Source organism: Perognathus longimembris, chromosome 16 (genome assembly GCF_023159225.1).
Source record: "Perognathus longimembris pacificus isolate PPM17 chromosome 16, ASM2315922v1, whole genome shotgun sequence".
NCBI classification, from domain to species: Eukaryota; Metazoa; Chordata; class Mammalia; order Rodentia; family Heteromyidae; genus Perognathus; species Perognathus longimembris.
The window spans coordinates 25,753,605-25,777,365 of record NC_063176.1 but is presented as its reverse complement, the minus strand read 5'-3'; the positions used below and the strand labels follow the sequence as shown (position 1 = coordinate 25,777,365).

The window sequence follows — 23,761 nt, the reverse complement described above, 5'->3', positions numbered from 1 at the left end:
AATGCAATTTTAAACAATGAATTGACAATGACACAGCTGCTTGTTGTATATAGTATTTATGAGCGTAAAGGCAACTTCCCCTCCATAATTAGCTTGTGTTGCGCACTACTATGTCTCTGGGCTCCATAGATAAGACTAGACCAGGTCCACAGATAAGACTAAGGCCTCTGTGCCTGGGGCAAACAAACCTAGGATATAATGACCATGAGATCATATTCATAAAGAGAAGCAAATTTGTCTTTCATATGACTTCCTTGTTTTTTTCTTTCCCCTTTTTACCTAGACAGAATTTGTGTTGTATCTTTAAATATTCTCTGGGACTTAATACTTTATTACTACTTTAGTATAAAGGACCTTTAGATAGCATCTTTTAAATGAACCAAATAAGGAGTAGTTGGCTATAAAAGTAATACAGTAGAAAAGTAAAGATAAAAAAATGAAGTAATTCAGAAGTAGACATTTCAGTGGTTTTTCTTATACAGGCATTTTCCTGATAGACATCATGTTTGCTTCATTGCTAGAAACACCATGTAAATAATTTCCTATATGTTGTATGCTGGAAGAATGAGATTGTGAATGTGTTTCACTAGGTGCTTTGATACTTGAAATTACATGTGTGTCTTGAAATTACAAATATGATTACTTAGAATGTTTCCTCCTTTTCTGTTCCTTTTGTCTCCTCATTTCCTTCTTGCTCACTTAGTGTACCCCCCCCCCCCTCCCGCTCCCTCCCAGCAGAGGGCAGGCAGAGAAAGGGAGAGAGTTAGAGAATAACTTCTTCTCAAAGTATTTTATAGGCATTCTTTTTATTAAAAATTTTGTTACATTTTGGGTGACACTAAGGGGGTAGGATCAGCTACATTTCTATTTTAAGATAATTATTAGAATGACAATTTATTTTGAAAGTAAATCATAATGTTGGCTTCTGTATCTAATTTTATTTTATTTTTTAATTACCAGAGTTTGAATCCAGAGCTTGTGCTTATTAAGCGATTCTGAACCACTTGAGCAATGCCCTTAGTTTTTTGCTGACTTTGAACTCAAGATCCTCCCAAATTAGCTGGGATTATAGGTGGCTACTGCCATACCCAACTATATATTTTAAATTCTTCAATTTTATGTTCTTTCATCTATCCTTTAAAAATTTTTCTTGTAAAGGCAATGTACAGAGAGGAGTTATAGTTACAGAAGTCAGGTATTGAGTATATTTTCATTTGAACAGTGTCAACCCCTTCCTCATTTTCTCCCAGTTTTTTTCCCTCCTGACCTTGCTTCCCACAAGTTGTATAGTTCATTTCCAAAGTGGTGTGTAGTGAGTAACACTACTGAAATCTATTTATTTTAAATTATCAATTTTCTTTACATTTGGAATTTTCATAATACGAAGTTTTCCGTGAATTGTTTTCATGTTCTATAGAAATTGCTTCTGAAGTCTTTCAGTGGATTTTGAAAATAATAATAATTGTCTTTTGAATACAAGTTCCTGTTTCATGCTTTAGATGTAAGTTTATTTGAAAGGCACACCTCAGCCCAAAGTATATTTGTCTTTACATTGTCACAGTAAAGGTTTTCAAAGTCTTAAATGTTAAACTAGATAGATTCTTAGTACTTTACGGTCTCAGTATTGCTGTTACCACCCAGTGTGCAAATACATGTCTACACATAGTACAGTTTTACAGTGGAAAACTCTGTAGTTTGTTATCAGCACCAACAGTACATGTCCTAAAAATCAGCTTCCAAACAGCTGGTGGTTGACCTGTGGGGCTGTAGCACCGCCTAAATTCACATGACGTATCTTTGCTCTTTGACACAAATAGTGTACTTTAACTTCCCATCAAGGAAGTCGGTGTAGGCACTTTTCTGTGTGCTTGTGTGTAGTAATGTAGAAGAAACTTCAGATGGATTTTTTAAAGAGAGTCATTCCTCCCATTCTTTCTGGAGACATGATTTTGGAATCTGGAGACAGAATTCAGGAAAACTTCCCAAGATTAGTTAAGGTGCAACATTTTAGTGTGCTTTTATCTGAGAAGATAGTACATGATCAAGGTGGGAATAATCTGCATGGAAATAATTGTGACAGATACCAACATCAACAACTAGGTAAAGTAAAAATACATTCCTTTCCAGAAGTATTTTGGGAAAGCAAAAATGTTTGTGCAAATGTGAAATCTAGATAGTATGAGTCTTATATGAAAATCTCATTTAAACATTAAATTGGTGGTTATAAAGTAATTATGCTTGCTCTAAATTTTTAATATTAAAGATTTTGCTTTGAATTTAGAGGGAGAAATATTTATACTATAAAGTAATGTAAAAACATTAATAACATGGGCAATTTTGATAATCTCTAGAAAATGTTTTGATAATGAAGGATTATTGAAAAATGTAGCACATGTAGTTGAAAATGAGATACCAAATTTTACATATATAGGTATATGTTTAAAAAAATGTGTCCAACTATTTTGTTCTAAAGATACCAAATATCTAGAGTGAAAATATTGGAGTGAAATGTTAAAGAGTGTTTTAAGGGCTGGAGAGTAGCTCATCAGTAGATTGCTTTTCTAATGTGCTTGGCCTTGGGCTTGATCTCCATCAGTACTGCTCAACCTCGCCTTACCCCCCCAAAGAAGTCTTGGAATAAACAGTGATTTTTTTTTACATCATAGTACTTTTGTTACAAAAATCAAGTTTTTAGTATAATTCAATGGCCAACAAGTAGATAAATATTTTAAGTCTTAAAATTTCTGGTTAAAAACACTTTTTAAGTGTGTACATATATTTTTATTGATAGAAGTTAAAAATTAGATGGATTATTATCTAAGTGTTTTTTGAACTTGTGTGGGTTTTTTTGTTTGTTTGTTTTTGGGTGGGTCACAGCCTTGAACTCAGGGCCTGGGCACTGTCCCTGAGCTTTCTAGCTCAAGGCTATGCACTGTACCACTTGAACTACAGTTCCACTTCCAGACTTTCTAGTGTTAATTGGAGACAAGAGTCTTACAAACTTTTCTACCTGCGCTGGCTTTGAACCACCATCCTCAGAACTCAGCTCCTGAGTAGCTAGGATTATAGCTGTGAGCCACCCGTGCCAGGCTCAACTTGCTTTTTTAAGTTTACTGCATTGTAGATATAATTTAAAATATGGGTTTTTTTCGTTTCGTTTTGTTTTGTTTTGCCAGTCCTGGGTGGGGCTTGGACTCAGGGCTTGAGCACTGTCCCTGGCTTCTTTTTGCTCAAGGCTAGCACTCTGCCACTTGAGCTACAGTGCCACTTCTGGCCTTTTCTATATATGTGGTGCTAAGGAATCAAACCCAGGGCTTCATGTATACAAGGCATTCATTACTCATCACTAGGCCATATTCCCAGCCCATAATTTAAAATATGTTCTACTGAATAAAATGATTTATTCCACTTAGCTTTTAATCATGAATGGTTAATAAATTTAACTTATTAAAGTATTACCTAATTAATATTTATATATCAATTGCATATAAGTTTATATACATGCATTTAAGATTTGAGCAAACACTGCAACCTTTCAAATATTTCTCAAATTAAGCCCCTTAGGGCAAGATGTGAGAGTTTCTGTTACCTGACATTTTCTTTTTTGCTGTTTCATGTCAGTTTAAAAAGTACAATTACAATATATGAGAAACTATAATTTCTACTTTTCAAAATGTCAATTATATAAAGCAGTATAGGAACTTTTTTTAAAACAGTATTATGTTGATATCTGCGACAGACTGGTTGGTATTAGCAGTCATCTGTTTCTGTACTCTTCATTCTTATAAATGGGTATAGTGCAGAGGAAGCCACTATGGGGTTGATACCTCTTAATTTCAACTAACATGTATAAATCAGTAAGCATAGTTTTGTGTTCAGTGGTGTACATTTGCATAAATGAAAATGAATGCTAATATGTACAGTTATATGTAGACTTGCTTTTTCTTTCAAGTTGCACCATTGGATTATTTTCTGTTCTGTGCCATACCCTATATGGTTGGACTTGATGTTTAACTGTAATATGACCTGTGTTCTTACATCTTCCTTTTTTTTCCTGTCTCTAAGCTTGATCTTTTTTTGTCCTTCTACCCTTTGAGCCATGCCTTTAGCCCTTTTTTGTTTTGTTTTTTGCCAGTCCAGGGGCTTGAACTCAGGGCCTGAGCACTGTACCTGGCTTCTTTTTGCTCAAGGCTAGCACTCTACCACTTGAGCCACAGCGCCACTTCCAGCCTTTTCTATATATGTGGTACTGAGGAATCAAAGCCAGGGCTTCATGTATACAAAGTGAGCACTTTACCACTAGGCCATATTCCCAGCCCCATCCTTTAGCCCTTTTTCACTTTTTTTTTTTTTGATTTGGATTTCCAGTTGAATCAGGCCCCTCCCACATATTCTTCTTTTGTAGTTGGGGTCTTGTTGAAAGTGGGGTATGGCTTAATTTTTAAGCAAGCTGGCTTCAAACCATGATCCTTCCAATCTCTGCCTCCTAAGTAGCTAGGATTAATGGTATAAGCTACCATGCACAGCCTGTTCTTGCCTTCCCCTCAGGCCCCCCCTCCCCCCAAAAATGTACCTTAAACTCTTGGAATAAATTAGTTTTGGGGTAGATCAGATTAAAATTCAGAATTTCTGTTAATTTTTTTTGTTTGTTTTTTGTTTTTGCCTGTCCTAGGGCTTGGGCCTCAGGTCCTTAGCACTCACTGTCCCTGGCTTCTTTTTGCTCAAGGCTAGCAGTCTACCACTTGAGCCACAGTGCAACTTGTGGCTTTTTCTATTTATGTGGTCCTGAGCAATGGAACCCAGGGCTTCATGCATGCTAGGCTAGCACTCTACCACTAAGCCACACCCCCAATCTCTCTGTTAATTTTTAAACAGATTCAATAGTTAAGAATTTTCATAATTACATTAAGGACAAAACAAAGCAAAATTAGGGAGTACTAACAAATCTGATCTCTGTTGAAATTCCTAGGGCTGCAGAGCCAAGTTCTTGGTGGGATAACTTGACCAGCTTTTCTCTTTGGAATCAAAATACAACTTTAGGGAACAACTTTTAAAATGAAAGGATTTGTGTAGCTATTTTAAAGTGTGAGGGTCTTCATTTTCAATTTGCTGATAAAAGTTCTTCTCTTTGAATCTCAAGATTTTTTGTTACCTTTGTATTGTCCATGCGTACAGTAGGAAGAGGAAGTGCAGTTTACTTTCATATCTATGCTTACTGGTAGCTGAGGGGTAAAGATAATGCAGCTGTTAACCAGGGGGAAAAATGCATGGAACAGTTTACTGAAGAGGTGTGTTGTAGGTTTCTTTCCATTTAATGAAAGAGAAATTAAAAATAGAAAATTTAAGATAAGTAATAAAACAAGAAGGTATTTTTCCAGAGCAAAACAAATCTCATAGCTTTATATTTGAGTCAGTTTTCTCCCAAATTCTCTAACTGTTAATTCAATATTTTTAAACTTTCTAACAGATGTTAGACTAGATTGTCAGATAGATGAACAATTATCATTGTGGTAGAGAAATGATTGAAAACAAGTCTCGCTTAGAAAATGTAGAAACTACCTTACTGCTTTTAGCTCTAGAGTTATTTATGAATACATATGGTTCCTTTGACAAAAGTATGTGCAGAGTTGAGAGAGTGGGCTAGTACTTTGAGGAACTTTTTCTTCACTCTTGGTAATTTTGTTGTCCAGTTTTAAACTTTAACAGCTAAGTACTCTAATATTTAAAAATAATTACAGCCATTCTCAAACAGCCCACTGGACACACCATGATCCCCTATCCTTCAGTACAGTAGCAATGAATGCCTGTAGCACACTTGTGCTTGTTGTGCAATCCCCTGCCACCATTTCTCTTCCCAGGAGGAAGAGTTGTGACCATCCTGAGTTGCCTGCCTTTTAAATTTTTTTATGCCAATTATACTTGTTATTGTGATGATGTAATTTAGTTACCTATTACATAATTTGTTAAAATATGAAATTGAAAAGAAAGAGTTATTTTAGTATAATAATAGAGTTGGGTGCTTTGGTCAGACACCATAAAGATGAATTCCTAAAAATGAAATATGTGGTTGAATTAAATGTAAGGCAGAGAAGTATACAATATTGGAAGGATTTTGCCTTTGGATCTGTTCTAAAACTGGAAATGATAGCTAGTGTACCCGGGTTCAGAGATAGGCAAGGAAGACAAATGACATAATCAGTCAACCATCCTGAAAGACAAGGCCTTGTCCCTGTATTAGAGAATGGGGATTAAACAGGAATTTTATATTTGAAGTTTAAGTTAAACCAAAATATACCTCTTGATTTTTTCAATTATTAAAGTCATCATTTCTTTGCCATATTTAGATCCTTAGTATAAAGAAGGCGTCTAGGGGGCTGGGGATATGGCCTAGTGGCAAGAGTGCCTGCCTCGGATACACGAGGCCCTAGGTTCGATTCCCCAGCACCACATATACAGAAAACGGCCAGAAGCGGCGCTGTGGCTCAAGTGGCAGAGTGCTAGCCTTGAGCGGGAAGAAGCCAGGGAAAGTGCTTAGGCCCTGAGTCCAAGGCCCAGGAATGGCAAAAAAAAAAAAAAAAAGAAGGCGTCTAGATGATTGCAGTGTGGGTTATTGTGGTCACATAGTCTTATTTTGCCTAGGAATGCTGAAATATCCTTCTAGTTTTTATGTCAAGTCATGGTTATATGAGGAAAGACTGATGCAGATCAGTTTGGATCTGGAGATAAGTAGATCAGTGGTAAGAGTACTTACCTAGCATGTGTGAGGCTCTGGGTTCTACCCTAGCACTGCCCTGCTCCCTGCCCTGCCCAGACACCCCCAACACAAATACTTCCCCAACAAAGCCACAACACAAACCTCTGATCTTATTGATAGCTATTAGTAGTTCTACAACATATAATATTAATTGACAAATGTTGGTGCCATACTCCTGTCTCCACCTCCTGAATAGCATGTGCCACCTTGCCTGACGTTCTTGTTTTTGTCCTTTTACTGAGGCTTGAACTCAGGACCTGGCTGCTATTCTTTAACTCTTCAACTCAAACTGGCATTCAACCAGTTGAGCCACAGCTCTACTTCCATAACATTGAGTTTTATAGTGCACTACGAGGGAAGACAATGATAAATTGAACAGAATATAGTTATCAATATTAAAGATGAAAGAAATGTATGAGTATCTACTATATTCTACTAAAATTTTAGAAGCTGATGGAGGCTTAACCAAACCATTTGAAATTTTAAAAATCACTAAGTGTTAATAGCCATTTTGTTGTTGTAAAAACCAACATTTGCTCTTTCTATAACTATATCTCATTGCAATGCTGTTTGATGTTTTAGGAATCTTAGTTACAAAATACTGTAAAAGTATAGTGTATTCATCCAGTTTAGTTGTTCTTTTATAACATATACCCTCTAGGTGAGTTCATTTTAACTGAAAGAGATATTTCAGTAGGAAAACTCCTTAATTCTAGTATCATCAAGCATTGCTTTTAAGACCCTGTCTTTCACTCTAATAAACAGTTACAAATATATTTTACTGTTTTGGTAAGATAGACTGGTCAAGTGAATAATTGTTCCAGTTACTTTTTACAAAAGACATGTTGAGGTGTCATTTCCATCTTACTACAAAATATTGATGACTGCCTGGAATAGAAATATTTGTAATAAGTAGTGTTCATCAAATTTCTTTAGCTATCACAAATAACCTATGATAGAGTATGAAGAGAATAGATTAGTGTGGCTCACAGTTTTAGAAGTTTCAGTCTATGACCTGTGGGCCTTGCTGCTCTGGGCATCTGACAGCACATCATGGAGGGTCCACATGGTGGAGCCGATCGATCACTTATTTCATGGCCAGGAAGTGAGAAGAAAGGGGAAGAGAGACAGTGCCACACTCTCCCGCAGGGGAATGCCCCCAGTGAGCTGAGACCTCCCTGCTAAAAGGTTTTACTACCTTCTAACAGTGCCATGGGCTTGAAGCAAGCCTTTTTATGACAGACCTTTGGAGGACTTGGCATACTTGAATTATAACAAGTGGTATACTGGTATTGATCTGTGCTGAGCTCTTCAGCATAGCTAGCTTATCAGGGTGAGCCAAAATGGCTCATACTCAAAATAGAATGGCATATTTTCACCTTTCATTTTCTTTATTAATTAATTTATGGTCAAAGTGATGTACAGAGGGGTTACAATTTCATACGTAAGGTAGTGAGTACATTTCTTATCAAACTTGTTACCTCCTATTCATGACCTCTTCAATTTTATAATTCCTTTACTCAGTTTTTTGTATACTAAAGAACTTAATTGGGGCTGGGGATATGGCCTAGTGGCTAGAGAGCTTGCCTCATATACATGAGGCCCTGGGTTTGATTCCCCAGTACCACATATACAGAAAACGACCAGAAGTGGCGCTGTGGCTCAAGTGGCAAAGTGCTAGGACAGTGCTCAGGCCCTGAGTCCAAGGCCCAGGACTGGCAAAAAAAAAAAAAAAAAAGAACTTAATTCCTTGCTGTCATATACTAGCCAGAGCATAGATTTTTTTCTTTTACTGAATATAAGTGTGTTTTCAACTTCCATTTTGAAAGCTGCTGTTTGTATTTGACCAGCAAAGAAAGAGGTATGCAGACTTTTAGTTGCATTTCTGTTGTAATTGATCCTTTCTCTTTTGTTTTTGCAAAACCATTGATGTAGGAATTAAGTTGTCTAAGAGGGTTTGCTTGATGCTCCTAGTACAAGTCTCCATTGAAGACCAGATGACAAGCAAGGGTTGAGAAAGTACTGGGAGCCAATTGAGATAAAGGTTCTTTCTGACACTTCTGATGCTGGTAGTGTTTATTTTAGCTACTGTAATCACTTTATTTATTTATTTATTTTTAATTTTTATTCCCTCCTCCCCCCTCCCCCTCTTCCCCTTCCCCTCTCCCTCTCCCTCTATGAGTTGTTCAGTTGGTTTACACCAAGTGGTTTTGCAAGTATTGCTTTTGGAGTTGTTTGTCTTTTTTCCTTTGTCTCTCAATTTTTGATATTCCCTTTCACTTCACTAGTTCTAATACCAATATATACAGTATCCAGTGTATTCAGATGAGATACAGTGATAGTGCGGGTACAACCACAGGAAGGGGATACAAGAGGATCATCAACAATAAAAGCTACGGTTTCACATGGCATGTTGAAAGTAATTACAACAGTGATATAATAATTGCTTCCATAACATGGAGTTCATTTCTCTTAGCATCATCTTATGCATTCATAAGGGCATAGCTATTAGGCTCTTGTGATCCTCTGCTGTGACTAGCCTAAACCTGTACTAATTATTCCCTATGAGGGAGACCTCAAAAAACATAAAATACCTAGGAATAACCTTAACCAAAGAAGTGAAAGACCTCTATGATGAGAACTTTAAAAACATGAAAAACGAAATTAAGGCAGAACTAAGGAAATGGAAAAACCTCCCATGCTCCTCAATTGGGAGGATTAATATAGTCAAAATGGCAATATTGCCAAAGGCTATCTACAAATTCAATGCAGTACCCATTAATACCTTGACACCATTTTTTAATTAAATAGAGGAAGCAATCCAGAAATTCATATGGAACAATGAAAGACCATGAATAGCAAAAGCAATCCTAAGCATAAAGATCAGTGCTGGAGGAATTACAATACCAAACTTCAAGCTGTATTATAAAGCTATAGTAATAAAAACAGCTTGGTATTGGCACAGGAACAGGCTGGAAGACCAATGGAATAGAATTGAAGACCCAGACATGAACCCACAGAACTATGCCTACTTAATCTTTGATAAAGGAGCTAAAAAAATAGGAGACAATACCATCTTAATCAATAAAAAAGCTGTCATCCCAGCTATATAAATAGGAAGCATTAACAGGAGGATTGTGGTCCAGGCCAACCAGACAGAAAGAAACTCTTATTTGGAAAATAATAGAAACAAGAAGGTCTGGAGGTATGGCTCAAGTGGTAGAGTGACTCTCTAGCAAGTGGGAGGCACTGAGTTTCCCCCCCCCCCCCAATTCTCCCCAAAATACAGCCATAGACCACATGTTCTCATGGTCAATAATCGATTGTACATATGGTGGTGGTGTCCAAAGATTATAAATCATATGACTGCCTGGGTTTATATAAATTTACTCTGATGTTTGCACAAGGAACTTGTATTTCTCAGTATGTATCCCTAGCATCACTGTATTTCAGTTCTTCAAATCAGGTGATTTTAAGCCACTGCTCCAGGTCTCCCATGGTTGCTCCTGATGCTTCTTTAGTCTTCCTACTTCTACTGAGGTTTCTCTTGGACCAGCCTAGATTTATCAGCTAAAGAATAAGTCTTGTTCAGATCCAGCACTAGACTGAGGCTTCACTTAGTCCAAATGTACTGTAGTGCTCTATCTTCCTGCTTGATGGTTCTCTCAAGGATCACCCTGCTTCTTTCTTACTTAACAAGCAAAAGGAAGGTAATATCAAATCCAAGGCAAGATAAGTGAAAGGAAATGAGAAAGACATATAAATATTAATCAGTTAAAACACAGGAGACAATTTAATACGGGCATAAAAATGAGCACAATAGCAAAAATATATCAGAACATACTAGCAGGATGTAGTGCCTTTATCCCAGCACTCAGGAGACTGAAGTTGGAGACTGCTGAAGTCAGAATTCAAGCCAGCCTGAGCAACATAGTGAAACCCTATTGGAAAAGCCAAATCCCAAACTAAAAGCGAACAAAAAAATACTAAAATAAAGATGTAGCTAAATGAAAATTTGACTAGGATGAGTCAAGTCAAGATGAAGTTAAAGGCATATGCTAGGTAGGTTGCATAGATATAAGGTGCTCTGTAAAAGGAATTCAGGAAGTACTGTATAGTCCAAGGGTTAGCCCCACCCCGGTCATAATGGTGGCCTTTGAGATGAGGCAACTAGAGACAGTTACCGATTCCAATTCCTGGTGCCCTTATGAAACTGAAATTGTGCAGGGCAGGAGAAGTCCCATGAGTGACCAATCTTGAGTTGATTTTCTTCACTCTTTCAACCTAATTCATTTCTCTCAACTCATTATCTACTACTTTGGCTATGCCATTTAATATCAACGCATTGTTTCTTTTAGCAGTTAGCATGAGTTCTTTGAACTCTCAGCTTCTCTGGTTTGTGTGGGTAATCCTAAAGCTTAGTTCAGTGGTACACAGTAAAATAAGCAGTCAAATTTAGTTCTTTGGTTCTTGTCCTTTATAGAGCAAGTTTTTACTTAACAAGAGCTGTTGTCACTTGCTATATTTAGCCTACTGATTTTTCTTTCATAACCATCCAGCACATTGCTTAGAGGGCAGTGGTTCATCAGACAAAAACAGTCTTTTTTTTTTTTTTAATCAGTTTCTAAAGAAAAAGAGAAGACATCAAACCAAACAAGCAATCCAGAAGAGGCATTGGCAAGCTTTTTCTACAAAGGGCAAGATAGGAAATGCTTGCGCTTAGCAGGCCACAAATCTCTGTCACAAGTACTCAACTCTAGCTGTGTATGGTTACAAAAGCAGTCATAGATGATGCATTAGTCAATGTCCATGGACTGTCCCACCTATGATTTGTGCTTAGAAAAACTCATGATTGGCCAGGATTGTCCTGGAGGCCAAAGTTTTCCAATACCTAAGATAGAATATAGAGGAGAATTTTGCCATCACTAGAGACTATGTACTGGTAACATCTGGGAAATGAAAAGTGGAAGCGTTGAGACCCACTATTATGATTTTTGTATTTTCTATAATCCTATGGTAGTCTTTTATCTGTAGTATGTGCTCAGGAAATATTAATTTTATTTAAGATTCAACTATATCATCTCTCCTCTATGGCTTTGGTTGTTTCCAATGAAATGTAAGAGATTTTGATAAGCGATCATAAAGACTCAGTTAAAAAAAATCCTATGATTCCATGACCATTTTTGGAAGGCTAGATGGTTTATTCTTTAAAGATTACCCTAATCTCTTTATGTGGAGTTTGAAAGTGGCTTCTGTTATCAATCATATTGTTTTATGGGCCTTCCCACAATGGAACTGTCCTCAAAGCAACAGCCACACCTACACATTCAGTTTCATCTTATCACCTCAGTGGATAGAACATATATTATCACATTTTAATCATAAAGTATATTGAGTTGATTATTTACTTGTTTAAAAAATTAGCCAAAAGTTAACCTAGACAATCTTAGGTAAAACTTATTTATTTTTTCATAAATGGATGGCAAGATGAGCATCAGTTTTCTTTTAAAGTTGTATTTTCCTAAATTTTATACTTTAAGATAAGCAGTAGTCCACAATGATTTCTAGTCTTAGGAATCTAAATTATAGTTACTGTATTTCAATTCTTGTTCTTTCACCTAGATTTTTAATGTGGGTTGGTTTTTGGGTTTTTTTTGGCCTATTTTATTTTTTAAAGATTATTTTTATTGTTATTATAAAGGTAAGGTCCACAGTTTCATGAATCAGGTAATACGTTTTTTGTTCTAAAGAATGAATTAAGATTAGGTAGGTCCTTTGATGATTGAGGTATATAAGCTGATGTACACACACACACACACACACACAGATAGGACACACATATATGTATACATACATATGCACATGTATATGTAAAACTTCCTATAAAAAGTTAATTGAAGAAATATAAACATTTCCCTTAGGCGTCTGAATTTTCCCATTTTGTATTTTAAACTATTTATAGATGTACTAGAAATGATATAAGCAAGATACGTATCTATATTCATGTGTTTTTTTGAAGTCATTTTTCCTAAGCTCTAATGTGCTTAATTAAGACTCTGCTGGGGGATATTATAAAAATGGATTCTGATTTATTAGTTTAGAGTGAGGCTTTAAGGAGTACTAAAATTATGAAATTAGGTTCTTTCAAATTACTTTTAACACAATGCATTGTGATGAAAGTTAGCCAGATATAGACACTTTTCTGTTTAGATTCATCTATTTGGTTGCAGTAGACAGTCCCTTCATCTTTTCTAACTACTTCCTAGGTGTGTTTCTTGTCTTTACATTTGGTTTCCTCTGTGTTTTGGTGGCTCTTTATTTCCTGGTTTCTACTCTTCCTTATGGTTCTTACAACCATATCCACCTTGACTCACCCTATTGTTCTGAAACAAAAGTGTGATATACAACTGACCCCTCGTGATTGAAGATTTACTATGCTACCGACAGTTTAGAACAAGTACAGAAAGACAGGTGTGGCTGTGGGTGAAGAAAGCCTTCATAGTGCTTGCTGGGTAGGGTAGCCTAGGTTTGCCCTGGGAGTGTGATGTGCTCCTTGTTCTGCTATGAGTGTTAACAGTGCCAGCTTCATGCTTATAGCAATCCTGCTCTGGGCAGTAAATCTGTGTTTACCCTATCAGTGGTTCATAGAAGTTTATTTGTACTCTCATAGTTAAGTTGACAAATTGTGATATAGATACCCTTTGCTGTTCCTAATATCTAGTTTACACATATTAACAGTGAAGGTAATATAAGTATTAATGATTCTCATTTCTTTCTTGCCATATACATACATATGTATCTATATAAACATATGTATGCATAGTGTGTTATATAAACTTAGTAACTAGGAGCTTTTCGAATAGAAGTCTTACAAATCTAGATATTTATTGAAAATTTTTATTGTTATGATAAAGGTGATGTGCGGATGGATTACATTTGCATAAGTCAGGTAAAGAGGACGTTTATTTTTGGAAAATGTTACCCCTTCCCTCGCTCTCTCCCAGTTTTTTCCTCCCATCCTCACCCTAGATTTTTTAATTAATATCTTAAAAGTTACTGTCTGAAGTGTTTTAAGATCTCGAGAATGCATTTTAAATATAGTCACAAAACGCAGACTTTTCTTCATGTAATAGTCTTAGTGTTGTGCCAGCTGATAACAGATTGGCATGGCTGTGAGGGTAAAGAAGAAAGCATGATTACAGGCTCTGGTTTTTTCATTCATAGCAGAGGAAGCAATTTTTTTAATGTGTGTGAAAGATAAAAAAAGAACTAAAACCAAAAGCTAGGAACAAGCTGGGCTATTAATAAATACCTGTGTCAGGACCTTGATGGTAATTGTACCTTATGGCATATACAAGAAATATAATTGCTGTTCCTTTCATAGGTTTCTACTCCTGAAATGATAGTGCTGAGTTACAATGACTTTTACAGGCTGTGTGTTGCTAATTTGAATATGTTGATTCATTGCTGGACTCTATGGAAATCTACTAATATAAGCAGTTGATTTTGGGTATGACCTTAAACCTTATTCCTAAGACTTCTTGTCTGTCTTAGGACTGGTTTCTCCCTTCACACAGTAGGGTTTTATTTGTCTTTCATAATCCTGTATTTGAATGGCTGTCTCTCTTTTATTTTCCTTCAGTTGATTTGTAGTTATTATTGAGGAGTACGTACTTGAAAATAATTTATTATTTTTCCCCTCATGAAGATGGCCTGAGAGCTTTGAGGGATTGCTGTATGCCTATTTCTGTTCCCTCTGTCCTCTTTTCTCTGGGATCAACATCCCTTTGTTCTCTAGTCAAGGCTGAACTTACTGAATTTTTTTTTTTCCCTAGGTATGCTAAGTTTGGGATACCATGGTTATTTTTTAGCTGCTAATACTAGAAATAATCAATCCATTTCTGTTCTTTTCCTAAGAATGAGTTATAAATTTAATTATTTATTTTGGAGTATTTGCAATATTAAATTCTAATGAATTGTATCTTTCCAGATGAACCCAAATTTCATTATTTATCAAGAGCATCTTGTTCAGATTCCATCTAAATGGCAGTATTTTGTTAGATTCACTGAGTTTTTTTTTTTTTCTTCCCTAATATAACTTGTTTTGATGTAAGGGAGTGTACCTCTGTCTGCTTTCCACTGAAAAATCTTAAAACAAGCAGTTAATTCCATGAATTTTTACAATTTTAAAAGGCATAGAGGTAATGGAAACTGGGTACAAGGAGAGGGAAGCCTGCTCTCTAATCTACAGTGGGGCTGCCATGGTCATCATCGTCCATCCTCTTCACTGTTCACTATAGTACCCTGCCCAGACCAGAAGGACCTCTGCCCAGACTCAGAATATCCAGATGGTGAAGCTCTGAGATACACAGCCTTATTGAGAAAGCATTCTATAATTTCTGGAATTATCTTTTCATGGTGATGCTATGAAAATATACATGTGTTTATATAACTTGGAGAATTCTGAATTCGTAGAAAGTATAGGACGGAAAACATTCATCTTTGGTTTTCTGATAAACTTACAATAAGCTTTAGGTTCTTACTTGGTTTCTGTGATTAATGGCAGAAAACTCACTTAAAGAATAATGGCAATATCATTTTTTTTGTAATTTAAAAACAGGATTAGTTACTAAGAGATTTGAGAAAGAAATTGGAAAACAGTGGGAGTTTCACTTGGTCTCCTAAAAGAATTGTTGGCAGCATATGTAAATTTCCCAGTGATTTGGATAATAAAAATTTGAGAAGAGTTTGAAAGACAGTACTTACTCCACTAAGTATTGCTATGATGTTTGTGACTAATAGTTGAAATAATAAGAAAATTTGATTTATTGTTTTTATTTTAGAACAAAATTCAGAGAAAACCATGATAGTCCACATGGGCTATTGAAACAGTCTATATTCAAAAGGATAGTTCCATTTTCCTCAGCCCCATGTTTACAGTGAACTTCTGATTCAAAATGGAGCTCCAAAATAAGCCCTGAAATCTATTTATATGCTTGTTTCCCAGAGTAACTAATTTGCCGAGGATATATGTAATGTAGTGATAGACTGATAAGATAGAATAGAAACTTCAAGTTCTGATGTAGTCTTTTAGATTTACATGGACAGGTTTAAGTAGAAGAAAATCCATTATTGTTATAGCTGTGAGGAAATCATCTTTCTTTCACAAAAGTTACCATAATCTGACCTTTTGTGGCAAATAGTTGTGTTCACTGTGTAGTTGATACAACTTTACTAGGAATGAGCCTCAGTTGTCTCTTTGGGTTATTGTAGCTAATGGTATTAGTAGCTTCTAAGTCTTAAGTAAGCTTGCCTCCATAGAAATAGAAAGAACATAGCAAAATATCTCTGGATATATCCTTTTTACTTGTTTGTTGACATGATTCAGTTCTACTCCTTGACATTAATACATTAGTGGTCTTGTTTGTTTGGGTCTTGAACATGTTATGCCGTGAATCTATTAACAGTTATTTGATGAAAAGAGGATTATGCTGTCAAATCACTTTGGGGAATACTTTTCATTAGAAAGAAAAATTTAAATAGTTTCTGTAAAACTCAGTGTCTTTTGAATGTTGATACATTGTTAACAAGGAATGAGATGGTCTAGGCAGGGACAGGGAAATGCCCTTTATTCAATCAACATATGAAGGCATTTCTATTTCCTTAGACCAAGAAAAACTGCTTTAAACTGATGCTGAGATAATGTCTGATGCATAACGAAACAACAGTGTTGTGGAATTGACCTTCTATGTTGGTGGTCAGCCTTTGTATCCCTCATTTGAATTGACTTTTAGGTCTGTTTATGAGTGGGCATAGCCCATTCTTGAATAACAAAAATAAAAACAAAGAAACAAACACAAAAAATCCCAACAATTTCAAGAATACCACTGCTGGGCTGGGGATATAGCCTAGTGGCAAAAGTGCCTGCCTCGGATACACGAGGCCCTAGGTTCGATTCCCCAGCACCACATATACAGAAAACGGCCAGAAGCGGCGCTGTGGCTCAAGTGAGCGGGAAGAAGCCAGGGACAGTGCTCAGGCCCTGAGTCCAAGGCCCAGGACTGGCCAAAAAAAAAAAAAGAATACCACTGCTAGTGCACATTAATGAATGTGACTTATCTTTTCCCCCTTAGCATGTGGTACTTGTGCATTGAAAGCTGTTGTATTAGCAATTTGACTATACGTTTTATTCAGTTACAACTTCATTCATTGCATTTACTTATTCCTTATGGTACCTAAGAGGTGGATGGATTAGTACAAAAGTATTGCCCACACATAGAGAAAAAAACCCTAAACATGCCTGTGACCTCCAAAGTAACAGTGAACTTCTATGAGGTCCAAACATTTTTAGTTTGATATTTATATAAACTATTATTTTAGTTGTGAATTGTTTCTACTGTTTTGAAGAACTCTTAGGCTTTTAACAGTATCTATTTAAGTTTAAATTTTTCTTTTATGGAAAAGAATAAAGTTGACAAATGAGTCTTTTATTTAAAAAAGTTAGCTTTAATTGTTTGCTGACTTTTTGATTGTAAGAATTTCAGGGTAATTAGGTGCTCTAGGAAGAGTAGATGACTCTATGTTTTAAAGCTGTCCCATTAATATAATGGAGTTATCTCTTTTGAGTAAGTTGCATGCAGCAGAAAACTGTCCTGAGCTGGGCAATTTCAGAGGTGGCTGGAGGCTCAGCCAGTGCTCATGACATCATCTCTCATTCCATTAGCCAGCATTATCTCCAGTGGTGAGAGAGACTGTGGGCTCTGCTCATCATAGGCATGCTGAGAGCTACTGCTCACTCTGGGTGCAGAGAAGGATAGAGAAAATGTACTTCCCAAATACCTAGAGAAAACCCACTTTGGTGTGGAGAAACACCACTGATTTTTTTTTTCAGTTGGGAGTGAGAGGAAGGAAGAGATTTAGAGATCTTTTGCAAGTGAGAAAAGTTAGCATCCAAGGGCAGCGCTTCCTCCCTTGTCTGTTTACTAGCAGAAGTGATGAACTGAAAGCAGCCAGAGGGAGGCTCTGCTCCTCCAAACTGATAACAGGGACATAAACAGAGACATAATTTTGGCCATGTGCAGGACTGCATAAAGAAAGGTGAGGGTGTCCTTCAGGGGACTTGTAATAAAGTTGTGAGCTTTAATTCAACTGGATGGTTCATCTGCATTCAGAGCGCTTGCCCTATACTTGTGCGTCACTGTGAGACTGCATGGTAATGAAGCCAAGGCACTGTGGGCCAAACCTCTGCTGCCTGTGAGAGGAGAGGGGACAGCGGTGTGGAAAGACTGATCAACAAAACCGCTGCTGCTGCAGCTGCTGCCGCTGCCGCTGCTGCTACCCCTGCCCCTGCTCCTGCTGCCACCGACCGCTGTTACTGTCGCTGCTGCCTCTGCTGCTCTTGCAGCCCTTTGAGACACGATGTTGAGTCTACAAGATTCTGTGTTTTTTGAGATTAGCATAAAGTCCTTGTTAAAGTCCTGGAGCAGCAGCTGTAAGTATACCTTCCTAAATAGAAGGAATGCTGAGGTGTGATTATTGTTGCCATTCCCTGCATGCTTTCTCTGTACACTCATCGAAATAGAATCAAAGCTGTTGAAAAATACCATGAAGAGTATGTTTTTGATTGGCCATCATTAAGATAGATAGAAAATCCTGATGCACACATTGGGCAGCTAGAATATCAGTAGTTTAATTCTCTTTGACTGAAATTTGCTAGCCTTGGTTTTCTTGTTATTGTGTGTTGTGCTAGCAAAAGTTTCTCATAATTGGGGAAAAAGGGGGAGATGAAGAAGGTGAGAAATAGATACAAATTTCTGCAGGGTTATCTGATACCAGTACTATTCCATAGTTCTGTCAGCACAAAATGTAGGTTTGAAGCTACAGCAGCCAAGACATCAGGCTATGTAATGTAAGACTTTCCCCCAGATTCTTATAATTGAAATTACAATGTAACTACTTATTACATGTAAGTAATTTTTACCTGTAGCACGTTTTCTGATAAAGAACATTTACCATGATCTACTTTTATTTCAGAGTTCATTTAACTCAGTAAAACTAATAATGCCTCTGTGCTATTATCCTGCCCATAACTCCCTTTCTAAAATGAGAGTTTGGCAGAAATATGAATTTTGTTCAGTATTTCTAGTCATTTCCATGATACTTTTTTTTTAAAACTTACAATCTCAAAACACTTATAATAATTCTTTATTACCAGAGTTTGTGTACTTTTTTTGGACATAATTATATCAAGCTAGTGAATTAAACAACCTTGGGTCCCATGCTTGTGTTTGTTTTGACCGTAGAATATTGAAGTATAGGAAGTCTGTGACTTTTCCAAGGTCATGTAGAGAACTGGAAGAAAAACTCAGTTGTTCTCACTTCCAACTGTGTGCTGGTGCCTGAGTGAGCTAATGAATAAAATATAAGAAATGAAATTTAATTTTTTTCCAGCTAACTCTTTATGAAAATATTTAGTGTAGTTTTATAAACAAATAGTATCAAAGACTAAATGTTAACCTAAAGAAAAAGTCTTTTGAGATAGGGCTTTAATTGAATATAGTTGGAGATGTGTAATATGTCATATTTTCTGCCTTTATACGCCCTTTCATTTTCATTTAATTATATGCTGTAAAATAGATCTTCTTTTAAGAAATTCTTCCTTGTAGAGATATTTTGCACCAGACAGCAGAAAAATGTTAGTTTTTGAAAACTTTTTCAGTGAGTATGTATAGTGAAAATGCTGGGAGAATTGCAACTCTTGATCAATTGAACTTAAATACTTTTACTAGTTCAAAGGAAGCTAGTAATATAGAATATAGTTTTGCTGATGTATATGAGAGTATATTTGCTATTTCTTCCTTCTCTTTCATCTCTCTCCTTCTTTCATTTTTACCATATACTTATTTTAAAATAGTAAAGTAAATTGAGATGAAGCTAAAATTAACAGGTTCTTACAGAAGAGCAGTATACTATGATATCCCAGCAGTTTGCCTTGTAAAAATTTAGTTTGTTTAGGTACTTGTCAACACTGTAGTTTTTTTGTGACTATTTAAATATTTCTACATGTTATTGCCTGGGCCCTGTAATCGCCCACAGCCAAATCTTATTTAGTCATATTCCCTAAATCCAAGAGTGAACCGAAAACAGATGTTTGCAAAGCCTTGAATTTTAGCTCTTTGTAGTAAAATGATTCAGTCTGTGGGTATCACATTGTCCTTGGGCATTCCTAGTACATCCCTATTTTATTTTATTTTACAGATTTAAGGCACTACATTAATATTGAAAATAAATTGTTGGTATCATCCAATGTTCAATTAGACCATAATCATATCTCTGATAGCCCTGGAAAATGAGAGCATCGGCAGCTCATATGAATGTCTTTTGTATCCTCAGTTAGCTCCTTTGAATTGAGAAAAGTGGGGAGAGGATTAAAGCATTATAGGAAAGGATAGTAGTTAGCCTTTTCTTTCTGGGGTGTTTTTATTGCCATAATGTGAATCAAATGGAGTTTGTTGAACATATACTAACCAGTAGTAGACAGAAGGAAGTGAGATGTGATCTTTGCTGTCTGAATTTGGACAGAAAATACCATGGAAAGTTACAGTAAGGAAGTTGCATGAGCCATGATATATATGTATTCTGACTTACAAGATAACTGTTACAGTTAAAAGGAACAGTAAGTGCAGAGACTGAAGGAATCCTGTTAAACACAGGGATCAGAGGAGACTTAGAGGGAAAGGGTCTTTTTGGGGTTTGAGGGTGAGGACTTGGACGTATCCCTTAGTGGCATACAGAATGGAGATCCAGCCTCCCTAAGCCAGAAACCAGTAGCCAATCAATTCCCCTTCCACTCCATACCTTTTAGTTATTGCCCAGGAGTTGTTTTCAAGTATCTAAGCTTCCTTGCTCTCTCTCTCCAGGCTTCTGTTGCTCTAGCTATGGGGTAATCTGGACCCCTCTCAACGGTCACCTGGATTCGTGCCATTACATCCTTGTATGTCTTGATGTGACTTCCAATTGTTGCACAAGGATTTTTTTTTAACTAATTGCCCTTAATGTCCCTCCCTCGTGTCAGCCTTTCTGTCCTCTGTGAAACAAAGCTTTTCCATTCCTAGCTCATTTGTCATCTCTTCTCCTGCTATGTTTATCCCATTCTGAGAGTATCCTGTGCCTTTGCATTAGCTGCTACCTGTGCCCAGAATGCACCTCTACCTCTGTCTGTTCACAGTGCATCCTCAGAGTCCTGTCTGTTTCATAAGAGATTCATATTTATCTTTCACTACCCATCCTTGGAGTCAGATTCTTTTGAGTGCTTCATCTGTTCTCTGCTTCACTTTGGACATCTTGGCGCCATTACCCTACTTACCCTTGTGTCATTACTTTTACTTGAGTGTAACATTCTCTGGGGTGCTGGTTGATTGTCTTTTTGTTCTTCTTGTAAATTTAATAATTAGTTAAGCTCTGGGGAATGTACAGGCAACTAAGAAGCTAGATAAAGATGTTGTAATTTTTGTTGAAATGAATTAACAGTAACAAAGAAGGTAGGAGGCTAAATCCTCCTTTTCCTTTTGGATTATTAATATTACTATACAGTGATGCCTCTCAAGGGAACAATTCTTGAAGCAAGAATGCAGAAAATGATGCTATAGTGGTTTAAAATATTTCATCATTTAGTGAATGTTTTTATTTTGTGAATTTCTTGGGAGAAACATAGAAAAACCTGATTTGTTAATAGCCTTTATAAAGAAGGAAATGAAAAATAATTTTTTCATTAAGTAAATTACATATTTTAGATCTTGCCCCCTACCTTCCAAAAGAGAAATTTATTTTTTCTAATTTAATAACAGCAGTGTATATTATAGGATATTATTATAAAATACAGCATATATTATAATATTTATAATATCATTAGCTATAATAATGTTTCTTATTTATATGCTCAGTTTGCATGGCTTGTACTAGGCTAGATGGTACTATATTAATAGTTGATGCCCTCTGGTTTCAGGCCTGCTTAGTTGGCAGAATGTTGATGCAGTGCTGCTGAAGTTTGATTAGAGTTGAGCTTATTTTTTTCAGTAACAACAATGAAGTGACATTCATATGGCCTAAATTCAGGATTTTGTCTTTGTGCCAACAGTTTTAGGCATTACTGAATCAGGAACATTCTGTTAAACCAGCTGTGTAGTGCGGATGTTAACATTTAAAAGATTGGCTTAGTTCCCTAGAATTGATAAGACAAAGCATGGTTTGGTACTTAGATCCTGTCCAGTCATTATCTGCAGTGTTAAGTCCACAGATGCATGTACTGTCCATATAATATATCTTGTAATGTTCATGGAATTTCGCCATACATAATTTTATACAACTATTTTGAAGGACTTGGTTTTTGTGCTCAGAGGCTAAATTGTTGTGTTTTAAACACTGTTTCATAAAGTATGAGTAAAGTCTGTTATGCTAAGGAACTAAATTGCATAGATGACTTGGATTTTTGCACAATGAGAAGTTACAGTTTTTAATGCTCAATGCTTATCTTGGATTGCAAGATATACAGTTTGCCTTCATCTAAATTTCAGTTAAGATTTATATGTTATTGAATTGAAATAAACCTTGCCTTCTATTGGCCTGGTATTGTGGGATGCACAATATCTGTCTGTGTTTTCACATTCTTTGTGTATATGCTTATCTCAGGTAATAATGAAAATGTGATGAGAATTATTAATACTATTAAAACATCATATTATAATTTACATGCTGTAAAAATACATCTTCCTAAAATCTTCAGTTTGTTAGTTCTTCATGTACTTACAAAGTTATGCATCTATTTCCATTAATTGCAGAACATTTTCATCATCTCCAAAGGAAGTTTATGTCATTGGACACATTACATAAATAGAAGTGTTTTGTTTTGTGTTTTTGTTGTTTTTTTTTGGTGACTACCTTTTCACTTTGTATTTCTAAGTTTCATCCAATGTTGTAGCATGTATTATACTTTTTATAATGGGTTCATACTTTTTATAATGGAATACTCCATTGCATGAATATTGTTTGCTTACTTATTCATTAGTTGAAAATTTCCTGGTTTTATAGGGAGTAAACTGGAGGCTCAGAGAATCAAATACCAGGAATACCTCACACCTCTAAACACACATAATTTTTTTCCCCTTTTCTTTACTGTCTACAGTGCTTGGGGATTGAGCCCATTACCTTGACAGTGCTAGTTAAATGCTCTACCACTGAGCTACATACCCAGCTCCAAACTCTTTATCTACCTAACTTCATTTAACTGCTCATTTTGATTAAATGCTTTCCTAATGAGGTGACATTTAAGCAAAATCTGAAGAAGTACCTAACAGTTTGGAAGAAGGATAGGTGGGCAGAAGCGATAAACAAGGGCGAGAGATGAAAGGAATTAGCCAGTTTCTCTAGGAGAAGCAGCTCTTGGGAGAGTGATGGGAGTGAGGCAGCAAAGGTAGGCCACGGTTAGACATAGGCTCTTGAAAGCCCTGTTTCTAACTTTGGTCTTAATCCTAAAACAAATGGGAACCATTAATGAAATTTGTAATAACAGTTGCTGTGATTTCATCAGATTTCCATCTTTCATGGTATGGGTGGTAGGAAGGGGGTGAAATGAGACACAATATTCAGGGAGGGAGGATGTTATTACAATAGGGCAGATATAGGAAGAAAGTTGAAGAAATACAGACCAATTTCTTTACTTGCCAAACAAGTATATAATACTGCATAGCAGCTACTCCTTGTATGTCCTACAGACTAGCTCATCTGTCTAATCATGGATACTGGAAATGTTGTAAGTGGTAAAAATAATATATCTTGGGAGATGAAGGAGATTGAACTTGGTTTTTGTAAAATCTTGTAGGTAATTTTTCATTCCCATTGACAGTAATTTCAGTGATAAATCTACTGAGAATTAATGTTGGCCATATTGGAAAAAAATCATCTATTGCTTATTGCTAAAATACTCTTTCTTCCCTCATAGAAATCTGTTTT

At 36.2% G+C, this 23,761-nt stretch overlaps 1 protein-coding gene and 1 long non-coding RNA gene across 9 annotated transcripts in view; one reads left to right on the top strand and one right to left on the bottom strand.

Moving 5' to 3' along the window:
• Fryl (FRY like transcription coactivator) overlaps nt 1–23,761 on the top strand; it is a 166,340-nt gene that overhangs the window by 1,521 nt on the left and 141,058 nt on the right. The window lies entirely within an intron of this gene.
• LOC125364637 lies at nt 744–19,003 on the bottom strand. The gene is made up of 3 exons (XR_007213548.1): nt 18,991–19,003; nt 5,458–5,460; nt 744–1,028 (listed from the first exon to the last, which is right to left on the bottom strand). It is a non-coding gene; the product is annotated as an uncharacterized LOC125364637 (long non-coding RNA).